Genomic DNA, 15,407 nt, shown 5'->3' on the forward strand with positions numbered 1-15,407 from the left:
AGTAAGGAGCTTTTAGAATTTTTTACAAGGTGGTGCCTTTAGAACCAAAAGATACAGAGTAAAGAATCTCTTTCTGCCCACTTTATTTGTTTGCGACCCACTTTCTCCATAAGATTCTTCAATATTTCATTATTTTACCTCCTTTTTATACCATGATGATTGAAACACATGTATTTAGTTTAAGTAACCTTTTATATTTTCTTTTAAAATAAACAGCTTTTTATTGAAAAAAAACTAATAATTATATCCATTTATGTCCTGAACTTCTATATATGCAAATGAATTTAGAAATTTCATTAATGATTTATAACTATTTTCACTTGTAATTCCAAATCAACTTAAGATCACTTTAACAAAATTGTTTATCAAGATTATCTTACTAAATAAGTAAGAAAAAAAGCTAGAGGAAGATCATAAGATAAAAATGTCACTCGTACTTAATGAAAATCTAGTACTATATCTATTTGTTATAAACGTTAATGCGTTGACGATTAATTAGAAAACAAAATTATGATAGTTTAGGATTTTAACTAATAGACTATTAATTTGAAGTTTTGAGTCATAGAACCCTTAAAGCTTAGCAAGGTAGATTGATTTTTCTTTTTTCTTTTTTTAATTGATTTTTATATATTTATATATTGTATGTTGAAGTATAATCTCAATCTATGTATTTTGATATTTGTGTTTATTTAATTTCTAAATTGTCATAAACTCTATTAACAACATAATTATATAATATTTTATTGGTATTTCTTTCTATTTAAATTTTGGGCCATTTAAAATGAGTTGGGTTAGATTGGGTCAAATTGTAAAATTAGTTAATCTCAAGTGAGTTTAATTAAGAGATGAGAGCTTACTATTCTAGTCAAGGATTTTTATAAATTAGTTGATTCATACTTTTGTTTAATTTAAATATTATTGTAAATAACCATGTGTTGTCCATGTGTGTCAAGATTACACATTATTAGTGTCCATGTAATCCACCTCCTACTTCTCACATTTGGTGGGTTTTGAAAGACACACACCTTACTAATCAATCAAAAAAAATTGGAGAAAGTCGAAAAATCCATTCTTTTTTATTTTATTTATTTTTTGTTATATATTTACATATTATATCATATTTTAATATTTATTTATTTTATTATATATTATTATTATATTATATTTCTCCATATTCGTGTTCTCGTTGTGCATCCTTATGCTCCTTAAATTCACAACACGTTATCATCACAAGCTCTTATCGTTTTCCTTGCTAAAGGTAGGTCCTAAAGGTATGTCAGTTTTTCCCTCTTCATAATAATCAATAAATTTAATGTTATTTTTCATATTTAATATCTATTAAATTTCTAATATAAATACAGTATTTTATGATTGTGTTGTCATGACAAATCTCACAAAATTAGAATTTGTCGCCCTTGATATTAACTGCAACAACTATTTATCATAGGTACTTGATGCCAAAATCCACTTAGATGTTATAAATCTTGGAGAGGCTATTAAAAAAGGAAATACGACATCCAGTCAGGACAAAACAAAAGATAGGATTTTCCTTCATCATCATTTCCATGGGGGATTGAAAATGAAGTATCTTATAATAAAACATCCCCGTATCTTATGGAAGAAATTGAAAGAGAGGTATGATCATAAAAAAAACAGTTATTCTTCCTAAAGCTCGTTATGAGTTGATGCACTTAAGGCTACAAGATTTCAAATATTACATCTTCGCATTATTTAAGACCAGTTCGAAATTATTGTTATACGAAGAGGCGAATAGAAAATTACTGATGTTGATATGTTAAAGAAAACATTTTCTACATTTCATGTCTTGAATATGCTTCTGCAATAGCAATATCGAGAGAAATGTTTTCTGAACTAATTTCATGTCTTCTTGTGGCTGAACAAATAACAAGTTATTAATGAAAAATTATGAATCTCGATAAACTAAGACAACACTATTGTTTGAAATGAATACTATGAATTTTAATAATAATCATGGTCGAGGTCATGGTTGTAGTCGAGGTCATGACCGTGGTAGAGAACAAATGATTATTATTTTCGTGGTGGTCATTCTAATCACTTAAGTTTCAAAAGAACCACACAAAATGATGATCATAAAGGAAAAACTCCGTAAGATAAGAGTTCAAAGAGTGTTGAAAATAAATTATTCCGATGCGGAATGACCGGGCATTGGTCACGTATCTGTCGTACGTCAAAACTCTTAGTTGATCTCTATCAAACATCCCTGAAGGAAAAATAGAAAAAATGTAGAAGCAAATTTTGCATACCAGGATAATAATATATTTGAACCATCCCATATGACAAATTTGGATGTGGCAGACTTCTTTGAATCTCCTGAGAGAAAATCGGAAAAATTAATGGAACATCAAGTGTTTGCTTTGACTTTGAAAATATCTAGACTTAATGTTGTTTTTTCATTCATCTTCATATTTTTTCCCCTTTTGGTAGATCTTAACCTTTGTATATTCCAAATGTTGTTTTTCTTATTATAATTCTTTTCTTTTAGTTAATGAAGAAACCTAGATCATTTTCATATGTTGGGTGACAAAAAAATGAGGCAGACTGTGAAACTGCACATACAATACTTACAAGTAGAAAATATTTTTCTAAACTGACAATGCTGGAAGCAAAAGTCAATACAATATCAAGTTTTGCAAACCCAATTGAAAGGTTTGGAAAAGCAAATATTATTTTGTCTATAGAAACAAAATTTACAATTGACAATGCATTGTTCTCTAATCAAGTAAAGAGAAATCTACCTAGTCTTAATATACGTTGCAATGGTTATCATATTGAAACTGATAGAAAGAATAATATGGAGTATCTTTATATCATATCTACTGTCTCATATGAAAAACGTATACTGAAGAGTTGTCTACTTTATCTTCTAGATTATATTATACTCATATATGAGTAATTGAAATATATGCAACAATGAACCTGAAGTTCATGAATCAAGGCACATTTACAATTTGGCATGACATATTAGGTCATCCAGGGTCTATAATGATGAGAAAAATTATTGATAATTCAAATCGACATTCATTAAAGAGCCAAAAGATTCTCCAATCTAATGAATTATCATGTGATGCTTACTCTCAAGATAAATTAATCATTGAACCATCATCGGTCAAATTGGGGACTAAATCACCTGTATTTTTAGAACGAATTCATGGTGATATATGTGGCCCTATTTGAAGGGTTGAAATCTCTAACACAGCAGAAGGATGACACAGAACCATATTCGAAATTAATTTAGAAAACCGAAACACCAGTACACAGGCAAAATCATACAAAATAAACCTACTTATAAACCCTAAGTTAAACATGTTTTTTTTTTAAAAAAAAAAAAAACCCTACAGTGAGAAGAATTTTCTTTACTTACTTTCGTTAAAGACTCAGGATGGAATCAATTCCCCAATTGAAAACGAACACCACTAAAATGGCTACTCTTCTATTATCTGAGGACAAGAGGTCGAAGGTTTTAGGAAACCAATCTTGAAAGGGAAAACAATCACAGGAATTTTGTGATGTTGTAGAGAGAATTAGAGAGAGTATATTTTTTTTTCTTTTTCACATAAACTTTATGTCAAAACCTCCATCCGACTTTTTCCTTTTTGCAAGTCTAATAGGTGTGAGAGTAGAACGTTGGTAGATATCCAAATTTAGATAACTCCCTTCCCACGTAAAAGAGTTATTGGGTTTTATTTAAATTAATCAAATTAAATTACTAATTGTAAATAAAATAAAATAAATAATTTATTAAATTAATTAAATTAAATTTATTTAAATCTATTTAAATGAACTCTCTCACATAATCTATGGTTTTAATTAAATTAAATTAAATCAAATCAAATCAAATTGAATAATAAGTTAATTCTCCAATTAATTAATTACCTAATTAAATACCACATACTTAATTTAACCTACATTTGAATCATATTTAATTGTATTTTTCTCATAATCTATAGATTTAATGTGTATCCAATACACATTAATTTTAACCTATAGTTTTAATATGAAATCAATTCATATTAAATTATTGAACTTCTTCAAATATTTAATTCTTTCATAAATTAATTTTGAATCATATCAAAATTTATATAATAAAGTTTAATTAAAAAGTAAACTTTATATTATAATGCATTAACATACATTATACTATTTCCCCAAGTGAATTTGAACATTTCAATTTCTATTCAAGACATAATAACCTCGATACCTTTTATGAGCTAGGAAGGGGACCTAGTAGACATACAGATCAGAAACTCTAACAACATGAGATTAATTGGCTAAACTCATTAACCAGATCAATCAATGTTCGTTAACTGTGGGTACACTCCATTAAAGACCCACAGTTGCACACTTCTCACTGCAGATATATTTGTGTGTCCAGGGATATAGACTAATAACAACAAGTTAGTCCTTCACGAGTATTCGTAATACCAACTGGTTAAATTACCATTTTACCCCTTGGTTACTTCTATATCCTTAAATACCAGTGCTCCTCTAACGAACAACTTGTTTATGGTCAAACAATTAAACAGAAACCCCTCTCGGGCCAGTGAGAGGAATAGGGTCCTTTGTTCAAGTTTTGGAGACACCACTTAAGGGAACACTCATCTACTTACCTTGAAGTAGAGAAGAAGTGAGATCCATCTTGTATAATTATGTTCCCAACTCTCCACTCGGTCTTGTACTCAAAATAGTAGGCATATTGAGTCGACAAACCGGTCACTCTCACCATACAAATCGAAGGACAATTCCTCATGAACAGAAGTTCATAATATACTTAGGATTAAGACTAAGTTGCTTAGGTCATTCTATTAAAATAGAAACCTAACTAGTCAATGAAGTTACATCAAGTGGTTACTATTTCGTAGTCTGGTCTGATGCAAACTCATTACATAGGATACCACTACTCGCATGTCTCCTACACGAACACATTTGATCATTGTGTTTGTATCAAATACAAAGTAGGCCGCATCCATAGTGTCACCAAGATAAGGTACTCAACTTTATCCCTATACTATAGACCCTTTAGGTTGTATCTTGAATATTAATTCTTATATGTCTTTACATACTGTTCAAGACTTATAAGACAGCCCAGGATGCTAGTTTATTGGATTTTAGGGTTAATAAGACAAACTAAATACAACACAATCAATAACACCTATTGATATAACATCAATAACTCTTTATTAATGACAGTCAATTATTTATATTTACTATCAACGAGTTTTAGGGCATAAAATCCAACAAACTCCCACTTGATTTAAAACTCTAATTAGTGAGATTTACATAACAATAATAACCCAAAACAACGGAGATGGTATAGTAAAAAAAACAATAAATTAAGGCATCCACATACCCATTACACATCTCCCACTTACCTTAGATGATATAATATATATCTCTCATAGACCTAGATTCTCTAAATGACCCTCGAACACTTTAGCCGAGAGAGCCTTCGTAAATGGATCAACGATGTTGTGCTCCAAAGTGATCTTTGTGACAATTACATCTCCTCTTTGCATAATCTCCTGTATTAGGTGATATTTCCTCTCAATATGCTTTCCTCGTTTATAGCTGCGAGGTTCTTTAGAGTCGGCTATCACCCACTATTGTCATAGTATAAGGTGATGGGTAAGTTCATATTTGGAACAACTTCCAAATCATTTATGAACTTCCTGAGCCAAACTGCTTCCTTTACTACTTCAGCAATAGCTACATACTCGATCTCCATAGTGGAGTCTACTATGCATCCTTGCTTGATGCTATGCCGTATTACAGCTCCCCCATTCAAGGTAAACACTGATCTTGACGTGGATTTCCTAGAATCCTTGTTAGTTTGAAAATCAGAATCGGTGTATCCTGTAAGGATCAAATCCTTAGCTCCATATGCCACCATGTAGTCTCTCGCTCTCCTAAGATACTTGAGGATGTTCTTGAAGAACAGTGAGGTCCGATGGAGAAGCACAGATCGTGTCCCAATTTTAAATTTTGCAGAGAATTAAAATTATAGAAGAACATTATGCATATTATCAAACATTTTACAAATGCTTTTGAATTAAATAAAGAAGGGAGAATAGGGTTTAGAATTTTACTTACCTTGGATGAACAAATTAATCTTCACGAATTCTCTTCCAATTGATCATGATCTCTCCAATTGAAACTCAAACAAAACCAAAAACCAATGTGGACACCATCACAAGTGAGCCTTCTGTATTCTTTTTAGGGGTTGGGAATTAACAAGAGTTGTTGACTCTATTAATTTTTGGGGGAATGGGGAAGAATTTTGAGAGGGAGAGAATTTTTCTTGGAATGAATTACGTTTTTTTAAAAGAGAATTTCAAATAAACCTTTTGTGAAGATAAAAAATAACCAAATCACACAACTCCCACTTCTACAATTGAGCAAGGAGAGAAAATAAGGGGAGAAAGTTATAACTCCCCCCTAAATTAAATTCAAAACTTAATTTAATAAAAGTTTACTATATGTACATATATGATAACCAACTTATCATATATTATGTATTAAACTATATGTTATATTGAATATAATACATAACCTGTAGTTTTTTATATTGTATCAAATATAATATTACCTATAGTTTAACTTTTCTCAATCAATCATGGTATTTAATATAAATCAAATTTATATTAAATTTAATTATATGAATCTAATCCATACAATTAATATTTTTAATCATATTCAAAGATTTAATTCCTCTCAAAATAAACTTTATATTATAATGTATCAAATACATTATATTAATTATATCCCATATGATTAATTTGAATTAATTATATCATATATATTTAATTCCCTCAATCAATTTGAACCATTCAAATTAATCCAAAATTAATTCTCAATAATCCCAGTTCGGCTACATAGGGGACCTTATGGACCTATAGATTAAAGTTCTAATGGTACTTGAATAATTAATTAAACTTCTTTAATTAAATTACTCAACATCCATGAACTGTAGGTCAATCCACTAAAGACTGACAACTGCACTATTTACACTACAAATATATTTTCGTGTCTATTGGATATAACAAGTCAACAGTGTGATACCCTTCACAAATTGCTCGTAAGCAAAGATGGGCCAAAATTATCATTTTGCCCATGTAGTTACATCTAACTCCTTAAGTATTACTAAGCCCTCTAATGACTATGACCAAACCCTTCTTGGGCCAAGAAATGGTGTGACACTACATTGTTCAAGCCTCAAAGGCCGGAATCAGCCCTTAAGGGAGTAATTTATCTACTTACCCCAACATTAAGGAATGAGTGAATTCCATTTTGTGTAGTTGTATTTCCAGCTCTCTAATCAGACGAATCCCCAAAATGATAGGCATATTGAGTCGACGATCTGTGATGACATGCATAAATGCATGCCATTTTAGTCCTTTTACTTAGAATTATGAAGGTTGTTAGGCAGAAATTGCGTCGATCATGATAGAAATTCATGAGAAAAAGAGTTTGTGTCGATCAGCATGGTGAATCTCAGCTAACCCATTACTTTGCATTAATTGTGCGTTCAATGTTTTATTTTTGTAGCCAATACAGGAAATGAACGCAAACGTGAAAACCGGACCATCGCATAGACGACCACATGCAGAGAAACACTTCATCGCAAAGGTAAACGCATCGATCAATGCATGGATGTTGCGGTAATCAGCCGTATACGTCCATCACATGAGAGTTGCGCTCATCAAGCGAATGCGGTCATCGTGTAGAGTTGTGGTATTAAGCTAATACGACCATTGAATGATTGTGGCTATGCGACAACGCAAACTAATGGGATCAACGCAAGGTAGGTGCAATAAATGCATTAACGTATCTACCTCGAGAAAATTCAAAAGATGATATTGACATTTCACCTACCATGCCGTTGGTGGCAGAGGTTCAGAAAAGGCTAACGCGTCGAATGTTAGACTCAGAGCAGTCTAATTAATGTTGTCGGTGACCCAAGCTCTATAAATAGAAGCCGATGAGCAGAAATTCAAATAATTCGGAGATTATCCCTCAACTGGGGATTTTCCCCATGATCCAGACAAACTGCGTGAGAAGATGGCTGAGAGTTCTTCACCTCCTTCATCTATCCTGAGTGACGACTGGGGCCTTTGACCGGAGCTAGATCTCGAGAGAGTCAGCTCCTCCGCCCATCCATGGCAACACCGGCAACCTTGACGCGCATCCGCTGGAAGCAAAGTTTTGCTTCCAATCGGTCATTTCTTTTTCCTTTCTTTTCCTATATTGTATTGTATGACATTTTGAATTAAGAAATTAATACTATATGTTTTCAATGCATTTCTTTATTCCTTCGACTCCATTTTCATCTTCTTGCTTAGCATCTTTACTTTCATTGCAACACTTAGTGGGAGTGCTTGGGTATTGCATACTTAGTCATGTGGATTAGGAATATGAAGCATATAGCAACCCATCGAGAGGTGTGCGTTGTACGAGTATGTGAGTAATCTTATTTGCTTAGTGTGAAGCTACTGCAATACCTGTCTATGAGCTAACGCATTGCTTGTCTATGAGTGAAGTCAACAACAATCAACTGCTCGAGAGGATAAGTGGTTGGACGCATTAAGCAAGGTTTGCATTGTTCACTAGGGATAGTAACAATTTTAGGTCAGCGAAGTTTATGCGATTGTCTTGTATTATGTATGCTTCATTCGTCCATTAGGGATACTCGGAAGGGTAGTCTAAGGACAGGATATAGGCTTGGGAGAGCCAGATTAGAACACATAATACAAGAGATAAGCACTTAGGAATGAGTACTATTTGTTATTAACGCATCGTATGCATCCTAGAGATAGGATACGATTGAATGCGATCATCACAGCGTTGTGTGTATTTTACATCATCGCATAGGAAAAGAGTAGAGACTTAGGAATAAGCTCTATAGATACTTTGCGTTCAACACATGCATCCTAGAATTAGGAGCACCGCATTTCCATTGGAAAATGACTTGCCATGTATGGTTGTAACATGATCGCATAGTCTGACGCTGACTAAGGTTCCCTTGCGGTCACTCTTAAGAGTTGCAATGAAAACATCTCCGTATTTTATCCATTTTCCCATTCATTTATTTCATGTCAAGGTTTGTTGCATCTCTACCTTTCATGCATATTCTCATTGTGTTGTCTGTTAGATAGAAGTAGGAGTAGGATTAATTTAACAACAACCCCTCCATTCTTTTATTTATATCGTCGCATGCACAATCACCGCAAACATATAGTTACAAGTCCCTATGTTCGACCTCGGATTACCCAAGAAACTTGCGTTCATGTTATACTTGGTGTGAACGCAAGAAAACTTGTGCCAGGACGCATGGTCATTGCATATATTGTTGGCGCATTTTCATTCCAACGCATGATCATCCACTAGAAGAAATTCGGGCTTTAATGTCGGTTGCCAACCGACATTAAAGATAGTGTTATTAAAATCCTTTAATACCAGTTGCCTTTAATATCGGTTTTAAACCGACATTAAAGGGCTTCAATAACACCAATAACACAGCCTTCAATGTCGGTGGCATCCGACATTGAAGGTCTTTAATGTCGGTTGCAACCGACATTAAAGGTCTCGACATTGAAGGTCTTTAATGTCGGTTAAAGCCTGTTTTTTTTTAATTCTTAACCGACGTTGAAGCTCGAATCTGTCCATTTTTTTAAATTCCATTGTCGAATCCTTTTTTTTGGTCAAATAAGTTAAAAACGACATTATATGTCTCATGTTGGGGCAGGAAATGTCCGTGTTTTATATTAAAAAGTATAGAAAAATTTGCATGGCGAGCCCATCAATATTTGTCTTCCACCTATAAATTTATCCACAAACAATAATCAATATTTCCAATCTATTACATATACTCATCAATATTTGTCTTCCACCTATCAATTTATCCACCAAAATTTGCAAAACAATACCAGAACCAGACTTTCATAGAATACAGCTTACACCAAAGCCATCATTTCTCTCATTCACAAATATCAATTAGTACTAATTCCATGAATAAACAAGAATCACAATACCAAAATCACAATACCATGAATACAACTTCCAATAATAAACAGATCATGTCTTCCACCTACGAATTTATCCACAAACAAGAATCACAATACCATAACCAGACTTTCATAGAATACTTACACCAAGCCATCATTTCTCTCATTCATAAATATCATATTAGTACTAATTCCATTCACAAAGATCATGGTTAGATAAATTTACATTCATTCTAAGCTAGCATTTACATTCTATTGAGACAAAAAACAAGAATTGCATCCTTACACAAATCGGCTAAAAAACTTGCCAATTAGGTCCGAATTACGTTGTTCTCTCCTTGCATATATGCATCTTTTGTATTGAACTACAAAAAGGAAAAAAAAAGATAAATTTAATATAAGTTTACGTCCATTTATTAAATTAAAGCTAGTACTATATAAAAAATAAATAATTTACGTACGAGGCTAGCATATTCAACTAAAAATTTTTACATTATCCATATAACTAAAAAGTAGAAAGCCCCTAAAGCAATACCAAAACTAAAATCAAAGAATCCAGATTAATCAAACAAATAAAAAAGAGAGAGAGAGAGAGAAATTTACCGCCACACATTTTACTTTATTTGCATGTGATAAAGCAATTTCACTCGTATAATGTTTTTGAAAATAATATAAGAATTAGGATTAATAGCGAAGATCTGGTGGTAGTACATGAAAATCACTCGTATAAACTCGTTTAATGTTACAATCAGAACAAATCAAGAATTCAACCATAAACAAAGGCCTACACAAGTCATTTATTTGCTTTAAAAGAAAACATCTAGATTAACAGATGGTAAATAATATCAAAATCAATAACTATTTATAACAGACCATTAACATTTATCTGTAGTATATAGCAAATAAATGGTAAATAATAGGCTAACAGAAAACATCTAGGTTAACAGATGGTAAATAATATCAAAACCAAGAATTCATCCAGGATTCATACATATATTACCAAAAGCTGATATCTATCTAGATCATGAAACCTGAAATCATGAAAAAGACAACAGAGGACGGAACGAGAAACCTTGAAGGGGAATTCAATAAAATTAAGATAAACAATTCAACTATAATGCAAGTACGTAGCAAGATACCATCCAGGCTAACAGATGGTAAATAATATCAAAATCAATAACTCCCAAATATAGGTCATAAGATTCAAAACTCTAAGAACCATGACTGACACTACGATATAGAGTGGCTGCTTCATTTCCATGAACATAACCAAACATTTTTCATTCTTTTTTTACCACAATTTTCTTTCACTTTAAATAATAAAGCGGGAGATATGAAATAATGGAAGGACTTACAAATGCCAACATATCCTGGAGATAGCTCCTGAATAGCATTTGCATGGCCTGCCAAAAGAATGAAATAATTCAAATTAATAACCATCTAACAACTATTTAGAATTCAACGTCCTGTGCTTAGTTGGGAAAAAACAACAAAACCAATACAATCAAGAGTTAGTTCCCAGTGACCATGAAATATTATAGAAATTTAACCATAAAAAAATACTAGATTTCGAGAATATTGGACACTTAACAATTATATTAAGAGCATGTTGAATATAGAAATAAAACTGAAGATTATTCGGTTATGATAAACATATAACGCATTTATGTTTTTTCAGCTAGGCTCAAATCGATCTAAGGAAGAGATAAACATCTATAGTAGGAAAAAACTTGAAGATCATCAGGAAGGTACTAATGCTTCATGGAAAGGTCCATGGCCCATCTTCAAATGTTGATTGCCCGCATCAACAACCTCCCTAGGGAGTCGATTCAAAGCCTCCTTCACATTAATATCATAATATGGATCATACAGATTGAATCAAAGACCTAACATAATAATACAACCCAAAATCAATCTCCACGGAACAAAATTCGAAATGAATGCCATAGAAAAAGAAACGATTAGGGTTTCAATTACCATAATTACGGAGGCATTGGGTCGATCTGGCGATGAATCTCCAATCTTCTTTTTTGGGTCAATGAAGGACTGCAAAAGGGATGCCATTTCGATCTCTCTCTTTTCTTCCTTTGGAAAAATTTACTCTATGATTTTTTGTCAGAACAAGATTGGTTAATGAACATGAACTTCAGGCATGGACAAACTCAATCTATGAACATGAGCTACACAACAGCTAGATCTAGCGTATGGTTTGCAGATTGGTGAGAGTGAGAGAGAGAGAAAGGAAGATCAGAACCTCAGGCGGTGGATATACTTTTTCGTGGGTTAGAGAGAGAGTTCGACAGGGGAGAGAGAGAGTGAAGGCTTACTGGCGATGTTAGGCAATGGACGGTGAGGCGATCGGAGAAAGGGTCTTCGCTAGGGAATGTGCAGTTGAGGAAGGAGACGTGGGAAGGGTTTGGACGGAGAAGAAGAAAAAGATTGGGGATTTAATTCGAGGGTCATTTTTTTTTCTTTTACACAATATATATATTAATTTTTCTTTTTTATTAATGATAATTAGGGAAGGCGGGAAATTAAAATGGGAGAGAGGGAAACAAAAAAAATTAACCTACAATGTCGGTTTTAAACGGACATAAAAAATTCATTTTTTTTAGAAACCGACATTGTACATCCATTTTAGTTTTTCCCAACCGACATCAAAGCTCAGATTTCTTGTAGTGATTGATGCATGGCTAACAACGTATATTTTTGGAACATGCATCGCATAATGCATCCACGGGAGTTTGGTTATCGGGTAAAATTGACCTCCGATTTCTTGTCATCAGTCTGACCACTCTCACCCATGCAAATCAAAGGACCGCCTATGGTCATCCTGGTGAATTGTAAGTCTCTATTATTAATGGCATTATACAATGAAACTAGTCATTTCGTGGTCAGGTCTTATACAAATCCTTTTGTATAGAATACTCACACTCATATGTCTCTACATAAATGATCAGGATCAAATCATTTGTAGAACTTTACAACAATTGTAACATCTACAAAGCGGGTCGTATTCGTAGTATCATCAGGATATTTATCTAGCCTTATCCATCTACTATAGACCATTTAGGTTATCACTTAAACACGATCCACCAATATGTCTCTACATACATGTTTAACCTACAGAAGATAACCTTGGATGTTAGTTTATTGGTTTTGTGGGTTAAATGCTACTAAATATCGAATAAAATAGTTCAAATTTTATTAAATAAAGAAATTGTTTGTACATTACAATTACAAACTATAAGGCCTACGAGATTTAGAGCATTAACCCCAAAAATCTCCCACTTGTCCTAAAGCTGGTGGGTCGCAGATCATAAAAGACAACTAATACAAAAGTACACAAAACAATAAACTAGGGCATGCCCAATACAAAAATCTCTCACTTGCCCTAGACTAGATGTGACATGTCCCCTAGACCCATACTCTACAGATGACCCTCAAACATCTTAGCCATGAGGGTCTTTGTAAATGGATAAGTAACGTTGTACGTTGAAGCTATTTACGTGACAATCACGTCGTCTCCTCAATACACAATCTCTCAAATGAGATGATACTTCCGTTTTATGTGCTTCCTGCATTTGTGACTCCTAGGCTCTCGGGAATTAACCAGTTATTATCACAATAAAAGACGATGGGCTTAGACATGTCTGGAATCACTTCCAGATCAGTAAGGAACTTCTTGAGCCACATAGCTTCCTTAACAGCTTCATAAGCTGCTACATACTCAGCCTTCATAGTGGAGTCAGCAATGCACCCTTGCTTGGTTCTCCTTCAGACTACCACCCCTCTGTTAAGAGTGAACATTGATGTTGATTGGATTTCCTAGAATCCTTATCAATCTAAAAATTAGAGTCAGTGTATCCTGTAAGGATCAAATCCTTATAATCATACACGAGCACATAGTCCCTCGTTCTCTGAAGATACTTGAGGATGTTTTTAATGTCGGTCCAGTGATTAAATCCTGGGTTGGATTGATATCTACTGATTATTTCCACAGCATAGTAGATGCAGGTCATACATAACATTTTCATACATTAGGCTACCAACAGCTGATGCATAAGGGATCTGTTTCATTTTCTTAACTTCTTGAGGTGTCTTACGAGACTATTCCTTGGACAAAATAACTTCAAATCTGAAAGGGAGAAAACCTCTCTTCAAGTTATGCATCAAGAACTTGACAAGCATCTTGTCAATATATGATGCCTGAGATAGGGCCACCATTTTGTTCTTTCGATCTTTAAAGATTTGAATGCCAAGAACAAATTATGCCTTTCCCAAATCTTTCATTTGGAATTGGGTTGCTAGCCAATTTTTAATTTCAATCAGTAAACTTACATCATTCCCAATGAGTAGGATATTCTCTACATACTACACAAGAAAAGTTATTGAACGGTTATTGATTCTCTTGTAAACACAAGGCTCATCAACATTCTGATCAAAGCCATAAGATTTGATCGTAGTATTAAATCTTATATTTGCTTGCACACTTTTTGCTCTTGAACCTGGGTTATGAATCCTTCAGGTTGCTCTATATATATAGTCTCCTCAAGATTTTCATTCAAAAAAATTAGTTTTGACGTCCATTTGCCAAATCTCATAGTCGTAATATAAGGAATTGGACAATAGTATTCGGATAGACTTCAACATGGCAATAAGTGAGAAAGTCTCCTCATAATTGACTCCCTCAACTTGGGTATAACCCTTTGCCACAAGCCTAACTTTGAAGGTTTGCACTAGCACCTCGTTTTCTCTTATAGATCCATATGCAACCTATAGGTTTGACCCCATCAGGTTGATCTACAAGAACCCAAACTGAATTGAAGTACATAGACTCCATTTCGAGATCCATAGCTTTGATCCATTCATCTTTATCAACATAGACTCCACAACAAGAAGTGACGATTGGTGAAACAAACCATAATAGCCAATTCCTCAAATCATTTTGAAATTCTTATAATTCACGAGGCTAGTCGAGTATGTATACTGGCTAAGATCAATGACTAAGCATATTCGTTTCTAGTAAAAATCTTCCAACGATATTATACGAAGACAAAACATTATGCATATCCCAAATCAAAGAAGGATATATTAAAGGAGATAGAACAAAATATATTTCACCGAAGATTTTCTACACTCACGATCTTAAAGAAAATGACGACATCACTATACAACAAATTTGTTCGAAAGATAACCTGGTAGACTTATTTACAAAGGCATTACCTACTACAACCTTTGAAAAATTGGTGCACAACATTGGAATGCGGCGACTCAGAGATCTCAAGTGATATTTCCATGAAGGGGAGTAAATATACTTTCTAAGAGTATTAGATTATATGAAATATGTAATCTTTTTATACACTA

The 15,407-nt window shown here is 33.2% G+C and overlaps 1 pseudogene; it reads right to left on the reverse strand.

Moving 5' to 3' along the window:
* Positions 1–11,062: 11,062 nt before the first annotated feature.
* On the reverse strand, positions 11,063–12,104 carry LOC120079589 (cytochrome b-c1 complex subunit 7-1, mitochondrial-like; annotated as a pseudogene).
* Positions 12,105–15,407: the final 3,303 nt, after the last annotated feature.

This window comes from Benincasa hispida, unplaced genomic scaffold (genome assembly GCF_027475165.1).
Source record: "Benincasa hispida cultivar pf3 unplaced genomic scaffold, pf3_genome.v1.1 HicScf72, whole genome shotgun sequence".
NCBI lineage: Eukaryota > Viridiplantae > Streptophyta > Magnoliopsida > Cucurbitales > Cucurbitaceae > Benincasa > Benincasa hispida.